The sequence below is a fragment of the Pundamilia nyererei genome, unplaced genomic scaffold, assembly GCF_000239375.1.
Source record: "Pundamilia nyererei isolate P.nyererei 1_Seehausen unplaced genomic scaffold, PunNye1.0 scaffold00004, whole genome shotgun sequence".
Lineage (NCBI taxonomy): Eukaryota > Metazoa > Chordata > Actinopteri > Cichliformes > Cichlidae > Pundamilia > Pundamilia nyererei.
The window spans coordinates 4,526,576-4,544,321 of NW_005187405.1; the positions used below are offsets into that span (position 1 = coordinate 4,526,576).

A 17,746-nucleotide genomic window follows, 5' to 3' on the forward strand; every position below is an offset into this window, starting at 1 on the left:
ACACACACACACACACACACACACACACACACACACACACACACACACACACACACACACACACACACACACACACTACACAAACATTTAATCTTTGTCCTGGTCCTTCTTTCACTGTCTTTCTCTCTGTTGCTCTCTCACATTCACAGTGAAAAACACAAATCCCAGAGCCAGTCATCCATTCCCTCAATTTTTTCAACCTAATTTACTCAAGTTAAGAAGAAAAACTTACACACTGAACTTACACTGAGACGGCCTACACACAATGTCCAAGTACTGCTTGTTACAGACATGCCATAACTTGACCTCATCTGTGTGTTTCCTTAGTTACTAAATGTGTTTGCACAAAAAATAAGGGAGACAAGAAGTAGAAGAAATCAAATGAAGATGTCATTCTCAGGAATTTTATCTGGATCATTTCAATGTGCTCATGATATCTTAGAGACAATATATCACAGACCATCCCAAAGTAAAAAAAACAGCAGTTACACTACAGGGAGCTGACCTCATTTCCGTCTATAAAGGACTGTGTGTTGTTTTGGGGTGTGTATGTGTGGGGGATGATCTAACATAGGTCTTTGACAGCAAGTGTCTGCAGTTGACGCAAATCACGCAGAACATCTTGTCACATGATGCGGATGATAAAACGGGGAGTGATGCTTCTGTGTCTGTGTTTAAATGCGCACAGCACTGCAGAGCTGGACTGAAATGTTCTAAATGTTTGACTGTGTGGGTTTTTAAACACAGGTATCCACACACTTAACAGTTTTAAATTCTGCATTGGCTTTTTTCATTTTGAAATATTGTACTAATCAAATAATATTATGTAATTATAAACTTTTTTTATTTAAATGTACAATTATTTTTACTTTATCGCATTTATTTATATTTCAGATTAGCTTCTAAATTCTTCAGATATTTGTTTTTTTATACCATTCTGTCTTTTTTACCTATTTATTATGTTTTTCTGATTTACCTTTATTTTTATTTTTTTTCTGGGATGAATAAAGCAACAGTTGGGTCCATAAGTTCTTCGATAATGATCCTTTTTTATTTTTTCATTTACCTCTATACACCACCACTGTGAATTTTAAGTCAAATAGTTAAGATGTGATTGAAGTGCAAATCTACAGTGGGTTTAAAAATGTGCTGCACTTGATGCTCAAAAGAAAGCAGCCAAACTAGCATAATCATAAATATAGATACTATATTGACTGCCTGAAGTCACTTTCAACTGCTGCTTCTTTGTAGGTGTGTCTGCCTTAAGCTTTGTGTTCAGTAACTGATAATCATGCTCCACTCTGTGGAGATCAGGTGACTAACTTGGCCATTGAAGAACATCCTGTTTCCTTGCCTTGATAAACTCTTGGGTTTGTTTTGCAGTATGCCCGAGTCATTATTCTCTGCACAGATAATTCATCCTGCTACTTCTATCAGCATTCACATCATCAATAAACACAAGTGACCTGGTTCAGCTGGCAGCCATACATACCCATGATATTGCCTTCACCACGTTTGACAGACAGCGCAGCATGTTTTGGACCATGGGCTGATTCTTTCCTTGTACATGTTGTTCTCTTTCCATTCTGGTAAAAGTTCATGTTGATTTCATCTGTCCAAAGAATTTCTTTTTGATGCTTTCTAGCAGAATCTAATCAAGCCTTCCCGTTCTTGAGAGTAGAATTTTGCCATTATGCACGTAAGCTATCCTCTCCACGGTTTTCCATGCTTTTTGATGCTGCTGAGCTGGCCAGAAGCATTCCTTCATTTTAAAAGCATACCGGACTGTCTTGGTCACTTAGTTATATTTAGAGTTCCAGTGAACAGCTACTAAATGCGGGTTCGATGGGTTTGTATCAACTCCAGATCTTTCATTCAATTTATTTGTCATGACAAAAGAAGGGAGCATCTCTCCCCTGGCCATGAAACAGCTTCTCAATCAATTATCCACCTACTTTGATCCTCTGTTCAGGGGCAGAAAGGAGCAAGCAGTTCAACAATCAGACACACATATTTCAGGGTTTACTTGAGTGAGTATCTTTGGATCTTTACAGCTGCAATATTTCATATGTTTATATAAATAAAAGCTATTATGACTGCAGTTGGATTAGGATGCTAAATATGTGAACATTAGGTTTCTGGGAGGCTTGATGACAAAGCACTGAAACATCCAATAAAATCAACAAACTTTCTCAGGAAGTTGAGCTTGATCAATCTACCTCAGTGGGTTTTTATCAACTTCTACTGAAGCGCCATAAACACTGTTGTCACCTAGAGCCAAGACTGCATGGAATGCAAGGACGTGCACCACGTAGTAAAGCTTGCCCATCATATCACCAGGACATACTTCCCGAACTTAAATCTGAATCTAGTAGCGTCATCAGAGACTTAACACACCCAGTCTATGATCTGTTTGTCTGGAAAGAAGGATCATGTGATAAGATCCAGGACAAACAGACAGAAACAGATTTTTACAAGAACTAAAGTTTGTGCTGTTTTCTAGACTTGTTTTTCTCTTCCAGCTTTTACACAAACATAAAACACAAATCACCACTCAAGCATCAAAATTTTTTTATCGACTGCACTGCATTATTGCACTATTGCATATGCAAAATAACACTTATGCCAAGTATATATTTCTTTTAATTAGCTATTTTCATTTGTACGCTTTTGTGAACAAAAGTGTTTTCCTTTTTCCTTTACCTACATTTTTTTAGAGCTATTACCTTTGAATGTGTAAATATGCTGTTTTTTTCAGGTAAAATAACTGAAAAACAGGGAAAAGGGGGCCCATTTGTTTTGAAGGTCCGAAGACCTTCAAAACAAATGGGCAAAAAAGAGGGGAGCACGAACATACTTGAGCACAGGTATTTGTGCATGTGTGCCAGAGAGTGCTCATGGCTTGACTACTATACACTTGCAGCCTTCTGTTTGTGGCAGGACTGTCTCTTGATGGTGAAAGAACAAACAAAGCAGCCAGTTCCCCTCTGGCCTTTGCTGCTTAGAGGCAGAGAAGCTGACAGATAGAGGCTGACTTTTTGTTGTTGGGCCCTGTCAAAGCAACACGAGCTAGAACATATCCAGCCAGAACTGAGTCAGATACATGAATGGTGGTAAATGATGCGGCTAAGATTTTGTATGCAAATAAAGAAAGGTGAGCGCACAAAAGTAAAACAGAAAGCAGGGATTATTAGGAAACAGAGAGTCACTGAAAACAATAAGAGTGCTTGAAAATAGAAAAAAGAGCTGATGGTTAGATATTGACTTTAAGCTTAGAAGTAAATTTTAAATGAGCCAGTGCACCTGCTGCTGGTTGAAATGTCACATGAAGCATATGAAGAGGCATTAGAAGCTACAAATAGCTTTTTGGAGGCGGTATTTGGAGCAAAGCACAAGTTGTCCACAATACAACTACTAGATAAAGAGAGAGAAACAGGTGTGTATTGTTCATTTTAATTGGAACTTTTGTTTTGAAAGGCTAGAAATTTTACAGACATCTGGTAAACCCCGAAAAGCAGCTTTAGTATTCACAAGCTTTCATTCTTACAATATAGTACTATTCGGCTAGTCATTGTTGAAAGGTGAAACAATGTGTATTTGTCAGACACGAAGTTTCGGAGTGTGAAAGTAAGAGCTGGAAAAGTTTAAAAATGTTAAAATGTTTTTATTTTATTTTTTTTTATCATTTATTATGAAGTTTTAATAGTGATTAGTGATTTTAATAATAACAATGAAAAAATCCCCCCAGCAAAAGGTTTGGGAAACAAACAGAAAACCAAAAACCCTGATATAACCTTTGTTTTGAGTCTATTCACACATCAAAATCTTTGTCAGAAGAATGACTCTAGTTGTGCACTCCAATCACATTCACACAAGCACTTTTTTCAACAGCTAAGTGTTGTCTAAGGCTCACACTGTGGCGAACACATCAAGAGTCAGCATCTTGCCCAAGGAGCAGCCAGGCATCAAACTACCAACCCTACAATTAGTAGATTGCAGTGACATCGCCGTCAGCTAATGTACAAACTTTGTACAGTCTCCTCCTCTACAGCTTATACTGAACATGCTTAGGATGGATTAAAGCAAGAGAACAATTTTCCCTTTGGGCTCAATAAAGTTTACCTTCCCTATCCATCCATGCATAATCATCAACTCTACCTTTCGATCCTGTGAAATACTGCAGCAATGACACTAGAAGAAAAGCTAACACAGATTGCTGAATGTAACATATGATGAAACTCTTAAATTGTTATTTTTTTATTTAATGCAGTTCATTTCTTTACGCTACTATGATACAAAGACCTCTACAAGAACCATCAGTCATTAGCTTAATCCCTATAAGCACACACCCCTGAGACTCCCACCGAACCATTTTCTAAATCCTAATAAAAAAATGTTGTCAAAGCCTCAATCAGGTCTTCTTTAATCCCCAGTAATGACTCATCAATGAGACATTAAATATTCCGTGATCTTATTATAGATCTCTGCTTGGAAAGAATATGACTGACACTCTCTGCCTCAGTCATCAGATCAAAGCACAAACAAACCTCTCAGTTCCTCCCTTTGGTTCTCACATATCTCTCTCTCCCTCTCTCCTTGCCCCATGACTCCCTCACACACTCTTCCCTTTCCTTCCTTTGCCTTTGGCTGGGAATCTGGCCAACAAATCTGGGCTTCCAAAGAGCAGATCCATACTTGCCTGGATACTCAAACACTGGCTTGTTTCATGTATTGTCTAAGAGTCGTTAGCTTGGAGTTGTATCTCTGTCTATATCTTTTTGCGTTATTTGTCTACATTCAATATAAATCAAGATATCAGGGTATCATCATCTGTCGTTTGGTAAAAATGTCACGTTAACTAGTTTAAAGAGCGCAAGGTATTGGTTGTGTGGTGAAGCCGCTTCCACATACACTCACAGCATGTGGACATTTTCATAGGAGAAGAGATTTAAATTCTGATGTGCTCCTGTTAACTGACACTCAGAAACAGTATAAAGATGGCTCTGGGCTTCAATAAAGTTCCCATACATCTATTAACCAGTGAGTCATATTAAAAGCCTGATCTGAAAGAGGGTTTGACATGTGAACCAAAGCTGTACAAGGAAAGCCCTGTTTTGGCGATGTTGTCTGTGCATGGTGTGCGTGCCAAGCTGTCTATTTTGAAGTCAGGTCAGGACAGGCTAGCACTTCAGGCCTCTCTCAGTCACTGTGAGTCAGTAAATTGTCTTGACAACAGACGGATAGACACGGCTAACTGACGACCAGACAGAGCGACTGAAAAGAAAACAAACAGAAACATGTAAGTCACATGGCAGGAAAGAAGCGATAAGAGAATTTCAAATAAAGGAGCCAGGAAGCAGACCACAAACAAAGCCTGATGGGAAAGATTCACATTCAGCACACAAACCACTGGAAAGCAACCAAATGCCAAGGCAAAGATGAAGATGTTTAGGGAATGTCAAGGCTATTAAGCCTGTGGTTTCTACTTTCCTCCTCGCCTCCAAACAAGCCGATCTGTCAAACCACCATGTCACTCCATTTTCCACAATCAGGAACCAGGCCACCAAGTCATTGTTCTATGTAGGCCACCATCAGTGATGTCACACATCTCCTGCATTTTGCAAAGCAGCGTGGGCCTTGATAATTTACACATAATGACTGAAGAATCATTCCAGCTGTGCTTGTGCCTGTTGGGAAAAACAGGGGATTTTAGGAAACTGACTCATCGGAGCTACAGGATGTTAGTGGCACACAAAGATGTTGAAGATCCATATAGTTTACTAGTAGCCTGTTTTATAGAACCCAAACATAGACTCAATTAGATTAAGATTTAAACCTTCCTGTGAAAGAGTGGTCAGCAGTGAGTCAAATACTACATTTAGATTTTAGCAAGGTACTTGAAATGAGGTAACCAAGTACAACGCAATGGATTTTGTTCTATAACTTTAAATTAAACATTGCTCTAAGCGATTTTAGTAAATTCAATAAAAATAAGTTGAATGTTGACCACTAGCTGCAGCGTTTGCACATAAAGACAAGGTTTTACCAGTGTCCAGACCTTGATAACAAATTAAATTTTAAGAACTGATTCAGGCTTGGACACTTGATCTCTGCCAAACTAAGAAATAAAGGAGCAACATTCTTCTGCTAATGGCCAAAATCTGCAAATACTATTGACTTTGTCATGGGGGTAGCACTTGTTAGCAAGACAGGGCAAGGCTGACTGGTAACACAATGACCCTCTAAGTGTTGGCACAAGCTTAATGATGTGAAAAAATCATTAGCTCCCTAACTGCTAACTGGGGCAGTGGGCAGATTATGTGTAGTTAGAGAATTTATGTTCTGCTAAAAAAAAAAAAAAAAAAATCCAAGTATTCGTGATGAGTAAGAACTGCAGAAAATTACTGCTACCTATAGCTGTAATGGAAATTACATCCATGAGAATTTAAAACTAATCTGCAACTCTGATGTTAAAAACTAAGTCTGGAATATACATGTATATATTTTTTAAATGGGAAACATATGCATATGACACCAAAAGCAAGGTATGGCTGAGAAAGTAGAACCGGAGATATATGAACATCACAGAAGTGTGTTGAAAGAAGAATTTAAGGCACCTTAACAAAGCCACAGAGCATGTATGGTGTTAAGATTTCCACATGCTGCCTATTAGGCCTCTAGAATTCAAAATTCTGGCATATCGCCCATATGGGAGCAGCTTCATTGTACTGCTCTGACAGGTAAATGTAGAAGATGTGTAAAGGAATGTTTCTATCTGTCACTCCCCTGTCTAATCCCCGTTTCAGTCCAGGCCTGAAAGAGAGCTTTTCATGGTTTCATCTATGAAACAAGAAAACCTAAATGCTTGTCAAAGCTGCACTCGTGAACTTGGGAGTGCAGCAGCTTGTTGCATTCCTCTGACTGCCTGCCCCTGTCATTCGGTTCTTTTTTGACTCCCTTGCTCTGTCATACACTCTTTTATTGTGTTCCTCCACGAGCCTCTGTGCCTGTTGATGTCATATTTTCAGATGTGCTTCTGTTGTTTACCTTGATTTCTTGGTTTTCTTTCCAACTATACCTAAAGGTCTGTCTTGCTTGTGCTTTAGGGTATGGTAAAGTTGCTCCTTTATCAGTCTTAAAGACATCAGATTTCCCCAAAGATTGCTTTTAAAATGTGGGATTTTATTTTTACATTTTTTTTGGTCTTTCTTAAAAATTTTACTACTTGGTTAAGTGACGATTTTACTACTATCATTACACAGATGCTTGTTTCTTGTTTCTTAGCATTAGCTGTGTGATAGACTGATGACCCATCCAGGGTGGGAGAGGCTTCTGCCTTCAAACAACCTTATGTTGGGTAAGCAATTCAAATAATCAGTTGGTGCCTTGTAATACATGGGCATGTATAGTTTTAGCAGAAACTAGGAAATAAACTCCTGGGAAAAAAAAAACAATATAGCAGAAGAAATGTAAGAAGAAGAGGTTGAAGTCTGTGCTGTCCAAAACACTTGTAGTACTGTAAGTCTTCATGGGAAAATTGCAAGTAGCACACGTATTAGCTAACATATATGTTTTAAGGGAGAAACAGAGAGGAATCTTATTACATTTTACCAACAGATCAAATTGTTGCTTTCTTTCAAAATGTCATAGACTTTTCATTTTCCTTCAGCTGCTCCAATGCATCGCAGTGAGTGGGACAAAGCTTGTCCACTGTCCTCCTTCACTGGAAACAGTCATTAAAAAGGAGCTGGATTGTGCTGAAAGGGTAGATGGTTATCCTCCCGGAGTGAGATGAAGGCAGAGGAGGAGGGCGGCAGAGAGATTTGGGAAGAAGGCCACAGGGAGACAGACAGGCCACAGGCTTTTGCTGAAAGGGTGGGTGGTTTAGCCATCCAACCAGAGAGGGAGGAGGAGAAAAGGCTGAGATAGAAAAAAAATTACAGAAAGGGAAATGCTGGCAGGAAGAAAGGAGAGAATGAGGAAAGAAAAGAAATTAAAATCCTTCTCTGTTATATAGCTCATGATTTTCTGCCATGATGCATCAGAGGTCTTGACACCAGTGAAAAGAAGACATAGGTTAGCATGTATTTGGCAACATTACTGTTAAAGTTCTGTGCGCATAGCTATTAATACTCTGGGACCCATTTTCTCTTTCAATATTGTTCTATAAGCATAATAACTGGTTTCTATCAGCAAAATATTATATACAGTTTTGTTAAATAATAAGAAGACTGTGACTAAAACTACATTTTACTTTCATTTTTTAATCTAATGGAATTGTTCAACATTATGAACCGCATATATTGACTTTCTTATCAGGATGGCCCTGCAGCTTATTGCAACTTCATGAAATCACGCACACACATGGAAAAAAACTTATTAAATGCACAAAAATGCTTTATATACATCAAGCAAGACTAAAACCTTAAATGCTGCTGTTGGAAAATGTAATTCATTTTATATTGATAAACTGATTAACATTTCAGAGTAGGCTGAGAAAGAAGGACTGTTTAAGGAGGTAATATAATAAGCTATACTTTACTCCAAATTATCACCCACCATATTATTAACGGGGAATGTAATTCCTCTTTCGGATTAGAGTGCCACCACCTGTCCCTCCCATCCAGCTGTGAGAAGGTGAATGCTCTTAAGTCCACAGGACATAAATGTGTTGAGTGAAGTCAGATCTTGCCTGACATCTGTAGCCTTTTCCTGCATCACAACTTCTAACAAAGCCCGTCGTTGTGTGGCCCAGCTTGTGCCCTCCGCCCACGCCCATCTAACAACCCAGATCCCACTGAACTGGCATCAGTCAATGGACAAAAACTGCTTTAATTAACTTCAGATCTGTCAGCTACCGCTGAGCTACGCCAAAGTAGGCATGTAAGTTCATGCCCCATTTGATCTTTATGGGGATTTTTTCCCCCTTAAATTAGAAGAGAGAAAGGTACACACATAATCCAGCAACTGAAAAAAAAATCCTTACAGAAATTTGCAGCCATACATAAAACATAGGACTCCACTTTGATCTGATGCATGTGCACTTTTGTGCATTTATACAGCAGGTGTTATGTGCGTCCGTGTAAGCCTTTGATGTAGATGTCCTGATTTTCATAACAATATATCATTTGTACAGTGCAATTGTAAGAGCTCATTACCCAGAAATAAAAAAACACTGCAATAGTTGTTAGAAAAGTCCTGAATCTGTGTGTCGCTAACGTTTAATTAGCAGTTATACAAAATCTTCTACTAGGAGGGCAAAGTAACTGGTGGCAATAGGGGAACAGCAGCTTGATTCCTAGTTAGCAGTTATCTAACAGCTGGCTGGAGAGTGTTGTCACAATGGAAGGCTGGTTTCTTTTCACCTATAGTGCAAAAAAGGAAAAGCAGAAGAGAGGGGAGAGAGAGCGGGTGTTTCCATTGCAGCAAAGCAGCATCGCTTCAGAGAGTAAAGACAGTGAACATCAAAGCTGGCCCTGGGCTAGAAAGAGGGAAGACAGAAGAGGAGGGAAGTTAGAACTCACAGACAGCGGTCCCTACTGAGAATCTTGGGTAAGGAAGAAAAAAAAAGGACATGGACTGGTTGAAAAAGATGGAAAGAAAAGAGAAAGTCAAAGCCAAAGAGAAGGTCTTTTTACTTCAGAAAAAGGAACACGAACTTGACAGAACGTTATTAAGGTGGCTGTCTACAGGGGTAGTCACCACTTGACTGCCAGGGCAGATGTCTATATCGCCTAATACTGCTGGACTGCTCAACAAATGCCTTTACAAGGGCTACACAAGGCTTTAACTACAAGGACAGACCTGCTCATAAAAGCACATATCTGCTCCACAATGTTCCACACAGACACATGCAGTTCAAGAGTACAAACACACCACAGAAATGCATAGAGGTTCACTGGAAATCCAAAATCACAAAAGGCTCTGTTTGCTAAACAAGCATGAAGCGCTATCTTGCAGACAAAAAAAGACAGCCACACCTTGAACGGATCTCTACAAGGACAAACAGAGACACATGCACAAGCTCAAATCGCTTCCATCCACTTCCTCTTTCCCGACCTCAAGCGTTTCATTAACTGTGCTGCAGAGTGAAATGATAATTTCTCTTTGGACAGACTTTGCAGCAGTTAAGGGGGCAGTTAGCCATCTGAGCCTGCTGCTGTGAATGTGTTTCACTGGGTGGCAGATGGGTTCAGATGGCAAGAATTCACGGGGATGCTGAGAGACCAGGAGTGTGTTTCCCAAGGAGCTTAATTGAAAGAGATTGGAATCTAATCTGTGAGTAAACAGTCAGGGAAGAGCAGAAGCTTTCTTCCAGCCATCATTTGCTACATCAGCAAATTTGAACAGGAAATCTTGACAAGGATCCGTTCTCACTAAAAACCTCCCAAATTTAGACACCAAGTTATAAAACCTAATACTGGAATGACTTGTGATTGGTGATGACTGAATGGTGTTATAATTATCCAAATGTTTTTCCTATTGTGGCATGATAGGAAAGGCTATTAAGAATTACAGGTGCCACAGCTTAGACTGATTAAAATATTGATTTGATGATCATAGAGAAGCAGCAGCAGGTTTATCATCACTGAAGGACAACTTTCAACAGAGTATGCACAAAAATATCATTTACCGTATTTCCCGGACTACAAAGCGCACCTGAATATTAGCCGCACAAGCTAAAATCAGGGGAAAATCCTGTTTTGTACATACATTAGCCGCACCTGACTAAAAGCCGCAGGTGTTTCAATGTTGACTTATCATATGTAAGAGAATATGCACAAAGGGAATTGTCAGGAAAGAGATGGCTGTTTGGAGACACACCCCTTTTATTAATATTTTGAAAAACAAGTTATAGGTACATATTTGCACATGTAGTACATAACAGTAACCTATAGCACACCAGAAAAATAGATTCGGACTACCTTTTAGGCTCAGGTGCAGTGACACAGCTTTAACAAGAAGAAAATTCAGTCATTCACCATCATCTTTCTCTTCTTCCTGTGCACTAAAACCACCAAAGTCCTCTCCTCCAGTGTCGGATACAAACAGGCTCAGGATGGCTTCGTCATCCACTCTCCGCTTCTCTCCTTCGTTGTCACTTTCAAAACCAAAGAAATCCTCGTTGTCAGTGTCAGAGTCGAACACCCTCAGAAGGGCCGTGGCGGTGTCCTCCTCTCCATCATGCAGCAGTCCAGCCCTTCAAAATCCGGTGGTGATCGTGGATGTTTTCACACTTTTCCACGCTGTCAGAATCCACCGGTGGAGTTGGGCATAACTTGCTTTTCGCAAGTTTATCGCCGCTCATCATCCACGCCTCCCGCTGAACGCGTAGCGCTACTTTGAAGTTTGTTTTTCGAGCTACTTCGTACGGCACTACGTTGCCTGGCGGACGGACATGTGACTAACATACCACTCTTGAACCCCGATCCTTCCGCCAGGCAACGTAGTGCCGTACAACAGCGGAACAAACAAAACAAATCGTCTTACGATATGACAAAAATCATGGACAATCCATAGAAAAGCCGCACCTGACTAAAAGCCGCAGGGTTCAAAACTTGTGCAAAAAGTAGCGGCTTATAGCCCGACAATTACGGTAGTCATTTAGGTTAATATGAAATATAGCATTTTTAAACACAATCAGTTTAGTTTGAATGTAGATTAATGTTCTATACAAACACAGATTTTGGCCCCATTCGTCATTCTGTGGTGTTTTAAAAATTAGTAATAACTAATTCCAAATTACATGAATTGAAGAGATGCAAACTTTAAGAGAAAAAGGCTGATGATTTTACTTTCTAAAAAGTTATTGTGGGTATTATTTTGTAATATACACACATTTTTGTTCTTCATCTTAGTTGTTTTCCAGATAATACCCTGGTGTGTTTTATGTAAGAGCACATATTATGTGCTCTTTTAACTGTCACACTGTCAAAGAGCAGATGCAATGAGAGACTTTGTGCATGTAAATGGGAAATTATCATCACACATGAAACGGAGTTCCACAGGGTTCTGTGCTGGGACCTATACTTTTTACATTATGTGCATTTCCCTGAAGTAATATTATTATAAAACACTGCATACATTTTTATTTCTATATAAATGATACCCAGTTACATTTATCTATGAAGCCAGATAACAAATTCATTAAACTACAGGCATGTCTGAAAAACCTGGATGACCTGTAATTTCTTACTTCTAAATTCAGACAAAGGCAAGGTTACTGCATTTGGCCCTGAAAATGTTAAAAACATGGTGTCTAACCAGATTACCTTGGCCTACAGTAGCACTTTGAGGACTTTTGGAGTCATCATTGATCAGGATATTTCCTTCAACATGAATTTTACACAAATAAGTAGGACTGAATAGCATTTTGTCTCAGAGTGATGGTGAGAAATTAGTTCATGCATTCCCTGCTTCTAGGACAGACTACTGTAATTCATTTTTATCAGACTGTTTTCTAAAAAGCCTTTAGTTAATCAAAAAACAGTGCAGCCAGTACTGACAGGGACTTTAACGAGAGATCATATTTCTCCTTGTCTCCAATATTAGCTTGTCTTAATTGGCTTCCTATTACTGTAAATCCAGAATTCCTTCTCTTCACATATAGTCTTTATAATCATACTCTGTCATATCTTAAAGACCTCCCAGTAGCATATTAATCTAAAAGAGCACGTTGCTCTCAGACTCCAGGCTTAAATTTGGCTCCTAGAGTGTCTTAAAGTAGAATTGGAGGCAGAGCCTTCAGCTCTCAGTCTCCTGTCCTTTGGAACCAGCTCCCAGTTTGGATTCAGGAGACAGAAACCCTCTCTGCTTTTAAGATCAGAGATAAAACTGCCATTTTTTGATAAAGATTATAGTTAAGGTTGGATCAGGTGACCCTGAAGTATCCCTCATTTATACTGCTATAGTCTAAAGCTGCTAATTAGCAGTATGATAACCACTCATTTAATGTCAGCAGAGTGTTTTGTATTATTATTCATCAGCCATGGAGTGATTAAATTATACAGTGTGGTTCCTGAATTTACAGAAAGGAAAACTGAAGGCAAAGGGCACATTGTATGCATCAAGGTAGTGTGTGTGAGTTTACTGCCTGCCCAGCTAGCTGAGGTGAAACACAGACATTGGCAAATAATTTAAGTTTCTATCAGCTCAGTGTCACACTCCAGTTTCCCATAGTCTGAGCCGCCTCAGTAACCCGAGGCTACACATCACTACCTCAGAGAGTAACACAGAGGAGTTAGGCAGTGCTCCACCCACAGTTATTTAGTTATTTTGTATCCTTTGATTTTTCTGTTTCTGTTTTTTAATTTATTCATTTATTAATTCTTTCTTTTTTTTTTCCATTTTTCATTCATTTAGACATCATTCAAAGTGAGCAGGGCCAGGGAATGAGAAAGATAGCAGACCACATTTGTAAAAAATTCAAAAAAGAGTGACTTCTGGATAAGTGTGACAGCTGTGCTTAATCATGGCAAGCTAACCAAGAGAGATGTGAAGAGAGCAAAGAGTAAAAGAAGGCGAGGAAAGCTGACAAGAGGAAGTGAGAGCCTGAGGGGTGAAAAAAAGATACATTTAATTTCTAAAGTCATATCGGAAAACACTAGGAGCCTAAAAATGAATGGAAGCTTTAAGAAGAAAGTGGCTTCTTACAGTAATAGAGTTGATTCCAGTAAAAGCACAACTCTCTTGAGAAAGCATCCCAATATGAAACACCAGAACTTCTCTTTGTGTTTCTTTTATTGCAAAGAAAAGTAAAAAAACAGGAACATTGCTTTTTCTTTTGTTACGTTTTTCCCCAGCCTAATGTACTTTCTACAAGGAGTTCATTTTAAGCGGGAAAGTAATCTAAAATTGCGTTATTAAATATATATTACTATAATAACTAGTAATTATAGATATATAGAAGTTCGTTTTGAAGAACAAAAGAATTCAGTCTGTAGAAGGAGAATATATGATGACCAAAATCTGCCTGGGAAATGACCTACACAAGTCCCACTTACCTCGGTTCAGCCCTTTCAGTCCTCTAGGCCCTGGCCATTCATCAGCAGACATCACATGACAAACCAAAACCATTCATCCTGAGCCACAGCCTCTTCTGCCCAAAAGGATTTGTGATTCAATTTGACTGAGTGATGCCCTGGGCCTCAGGGCTGGGACTGAGTCTGCTAGGGTTTGCTGGGGAAGTAGGGTGCATGGTATAGGGACACGCAAAGGACAGACTGTATGACAGAGCGCTGCCATTACTGCTGCATCACAGCTACATGGTGTTGCTGTTCATAACATTGTTTTAGAGGACACACAAAGCTGACAAATACAAAGACAAACACACATTTATAAGATGAAAAAATGATACAGCATGCAACTTTTCTTTGTAATAAGACAGATAATAAGATCAAGTGGCTATAAAAGACGTGATTCTTAGTTAAAATTCAAAAAAGGCACACATAAAGAATGACATAATGAAACTGAACGTGTGTGAAAACGTAATGATTTATAAACCCTTTGAATCATCTCTCAGCTTCTCTTTTTATCTCAGTAGGATGGTAGCAGGAGCATGAAAGATTTAAAGAGAAGGCTTTTAGTTTAAACCAGATCCTGGACTAAATACGCACACTCAGGCACAAAATGAAGAGCAGAGATGCTAGACTATCTCTGACAAAGCTTTCTGTTACAATCACCAATAAAGTCACTGGATACAAACGGTGCAAGACAGTTGAGCTTCCCTTAAGGTGTCAAATACGACACTGATGAGTCAGGGATTTCAGCTGAAATACACTGCTGCAAGATACCGAACTCACTGTATCACGTTCTGCATATTTTCAGTCAGCTGAGAGTTTCAGACAGGCTGCAGAGGAGAACAGCGTAAGATGAAAGACTGTGTCTATCCTTGCCTCCTACTGCCATGCCTTTATTACATTCCAGTCAGCTTAAAAACTGGCTGTGTTCCTGTTTCTTTCAACACAACCTTTCCAAACTTCAGGTGGTCCAGAATGCTGCCGTAAGGTAAGACAACATACCATATACAACTGTCTTTAATACATTCTTTAACATGTTTTTTTACTTTACTTGTTTGACTTTTTATCTTTGTACTCATGCTCCATCATCCATCATTTAGAAATATGTCTGATTTAGCTTGAATTATACTGATGGTACAGTTATTTTATATGTAAAGCATTTTCTTTCTGCCAATAAAGCTATTTTTAAACTTTCTATTGCCACAAATTAGAAAAATGTGTTGTCTAATATGAGTGCTTATTAAAAAAAAAGAACAAAGTAATGCACGACGAGTAGTTTTTGATAGGACAAATTGAAATACACTCGGATTTACATTTTATATGTTATAATCAGTGATTCAGGCATGCACTAAGGGTTGACAGAGTTCACTGGGAAGATGTAAAATATTTATGCAGGAATACTCTGCAGGGTGGGAAGAAGAGATGAAGACTGCAAAGGACAGGAAATAAGACAAATGAAACACTAATGACTAATGAGTGATTCCAACTATGATGTTTGGTGTTACAGCTGAAGAGAAGCTGGGGAAAGCTAAATAAGTCATTGGCATTGGCAAGTTCATTTGTTCACTGCTTGCCCTCCTCAATAAACAAGCAGAGAAGAGTAAAAAGGGGGTGTTGACAGGGTACCGTAGAGGAAGCCCTTTTTCAGCATTTTGTTCAGTCATGTGCTGCCAAGTTGTATAGAGCCAAGCAGCTATAACATAGCATGAAAACAGATCAGTATTTCCTTACACGTGTTCCAAACTGGCTTTCCCCTACTCTTTTATTTTTAGGCAGACAGATATACAGGAGCACTACTAGCAATTAGGTGGTTCATATGGCATGTCTATTTGGAGGTTACGATGCTCATAAACAGGCAAAGAAAAGGGAGACACACTGAGAAACTGACGAGAGTTAGTAAAATTGGCTGGTAAAGGGAGTGGACAGACGGGAAGGGGAAAAAAGAGCATGTTAAGGAAGAAGTGAATAGTGAGTCAGAAAAGTGGTGGCGGTGGTGATATGTGTGTGTGTGGGGGGAGGGGGAGCCATAGAGGTAAAGCTTTGGGTAATAAAAACTAATCTTATACTAGCAACCAGGATGACAACTGACAGTAATTGCATATTTCCCCCCTGTAATTATGAGCTTTTTTTATGCGACCCTCTTCTCACAAGGTTTTAGTAATCCTCCGGAAAGATACCGCTCCTCCATCCTCAGACAGTCACTCTACCTCCAAAATTAAATCGCAAGGGCTGGTCAAGCCAAATAAGCAAACCACCATGAACTACTCAGGCCTTTCTTGGTCACAAATAATGCTTGACAAATGATGTCACATGAAATCAGATCTCACTATTTAAATAGAGAAGAATGTGCTTAGAAAGCACTAAATCTGACAGAAGATGAGAGTTGGAGTGGACTCGGATTTTTTTTCTTTTTCTAAATGGAAGAAACTGCTTTACCAGAAACTGGAAGACAGAGATCTTCAAAAGACTGAAGTGCACATTTAGAAGAACGTATTTGAGTATCCTGTTTGCTGCAAGAACTAATGCCATGAAAGGCCAGTGATCTTTGCAGTTTATTGCAATTAGAAAGTTGAGGTCCCAAAAATGTACCAGATGGAGAAGCAGACATGCTGTGGGATCATGGAGTTTTTGAAAGGCTGTTAAAACTGCTAAACTGAAAGTTTCCACTGTAAACACGCTCAAACTAAGAGCAAAGGAAGATGGTGCATGTAGGAAAATAGATTTACAGGAAGAATCGAAATGGCATTAATACTTTTTTTTTTAATAAAGAAGTCATTAATCAGCCATAGCCAGATCTTTAATTCATTTTAAAAAATCATCGCATGACCTTTATTCATTAGGAGCACACTTTGTCAGAGCCATGCTGAAAATCTAGCCTATGCATTTGTTACTTCCAAGTTGAACTACTGTGGTTCCTTATTATCAGGATGTTCCAATAGCCCTATAAAAGCCCTCCATCTGATCTAAAACACAACTGCAGGAGTACTGACAGAAATTAGAAAAAGAGATCATTTTTCTCCCATATTAAGTTCTGCTCAGTGGCTCCCAGTAACAGTCTGAAAAGGTTTTAAAATTCTCCTCCTTACATACAAAGCCCTTAATGGCCAAGCTCCATCATATAAAAAGACCTCTTAGTACCATATTATCCCAACAGAGCACTTTGCTCTCTGAATTCAGGCTTACTTGTGGTTGTTAGAGTTTCCAAAAGTAGAATGTGAAGCAGAGCCTTTTAGTTATCAGGCTCTCCCCTTCTGTAGTACCAGCTCCCAGTCTCTGCCGGGCAGACAGACGCCCTCGGCACTTTCCACTTTTACTTTAAAAAAAGGAGGAACCTATATTGTACCATATATTTATTTATCTATTGCTTAAGAAATAAAAGGAAATAAATAAAAAATTACACACGCTTTAAAAAAAATCTGATTATGTGCAAGTAAAACCACCTGACTGTATTTTACACTGCAGGTGTGCCTTTTAGTTAAGGTGCAGGAAGAGCACTGGGCCACAGTAGTGTGGGGAGCAGCACCTTATGGTGTGATTGGCACTCCTCCTGCAACTTTGCTAATCAGCTTCTCCCTTTTATGCAGTCGCGTGCTGGGGCCGGATGGCACACACAGTGAGACTTCACGGCTGACGCTGTGCTGTGCACTGAGCTAAGAAGACAAATTTCCTTGAGTTGTTTAAAGTTCAGTATGCAGGGCAAGCACACAGTTTCTTTTTGCTTTTTTTTT

The 17,746-nt window shown here is 39.2% G+C and overlaps 1 protein-coding gene across 2 annotated transcripts in view; it reads right to left on the reverse strand.

The window, feature by feature from the left end:
* The window catches only part of gpc1b (glypican 1b), a 60,973-nt gene that overhangs the window by 31,965 nt on the left and 11,262 nt on the right, over positions 1–17,746 (reverse strand). The window lies entirely within an intron of this gene.